Source organism: Egretta garzetta, unplaced genomic scaffold (genome assembly GCF_000687185.1).
Source record: "Egretta garzetta isolate BGI_Z169 unplaced genomic scaffold, ASM68718v1 scaffold577, whole genome shotgun sequence".
NCBI classification, from domain to species: domain Eukaryota; kingdom Metazoa; phylum Chordata; class Aves; order Pelecaniformes; family Ardeidae; genus Egretta; species Egretta garzetta.
This window is the reverse complement of record NW_009260138.1, coordinates 161,442-162,540: the sequence shown is the minus strand read 5'-3', so window position 1 is coordinate 162,540 and position 1,099 is coordinate 161,442.

Here is a 1,099-nt window from a genome sequence, read left to right as displayed (position 1 = left end):
CTTCGGCAGGTCAGCCTAGCACGGTACCGTGCGGGAGGCCGTTAACAGGAACCCTGACAGCACTTCGGAATTATCTTTCTCGGATCTGGAACAGCCAGCATAGAGCAACAGGGCTGGGTGAGGCTTGTCAAAAAAGTGTGCCCAGGTCGGAGTCCACGAGTACCTACGCTGCTGTGTGGGTGTGTGTGGGTGTGTTGTTTCTTGCAGTCGTAAGAAATAATCTCCTTATTCTGGAAGAAGGAGACCAAACAAAACGGGGGAAGTTTGGGGGATCGGGATTTTTTTGGTGAATAATGCGCTTTTTGAACTACTTAAAGGACATGGGGTTCTGAGGGGGGTGGCAGTATCTTGTCCAATCTCTGCCACAACACAGTCATGCCTAGGCCACTGCAAGAGATGCCTGTGACGACCACCCCCACCAGCCTCTTCCACCTTCACTATTTGGACCTTTTGGTAAGGTTTCCTAATATGTGTCACTGTCATGTGTCCTTCCATTTGGATATCAAGTCACTGGGAGCTACCCTGGGGCACGACTGCCCAACCTCTTTTGTACTTGCTCTGGATTAGCTTAATCTACACCACTTTCCCTGTCTTATGAAAACATCATGCAAGACGGCGCCAGAAGCCTAACTACAGTCCTTATCTCACATCTAATACTTCTATCCGCAAGGCCAATTACCCTGTTAGTGAAGGGGATTAAATCAACTCAACGCTGATTTGTCCTTGACAGTCCCCTCTGCGGCCACGCATTCATCATCGGGCTGTTTCTGCCACAGCCAGCCTTCTCCCTACGGGAGGGCAGTTCCTCCTCTGCTATTGCTGCTTCTGCAGACCATTTTGGCTGTTCAGCTTCTCCCTTTTTGGGTGCTCACCAGGGGGCCTTGGAGCTCCTCACAGCCATGGGAAATTTGAGGAGCACGCCTATCCTTTACCTCTTCTGCCTGCCTATCAAGGATCTCCAGCCAGAGGCATCTCCAGCACCAGACGTCCCCTCCTGGACTTAGAATCATAGAATCACTTAGGCTGGAAAAGACCTTTAAGATCATCAAGTCCAACCATTAACCTACCACTGCCAAGTCCACCACGAAGCCACGTCCCT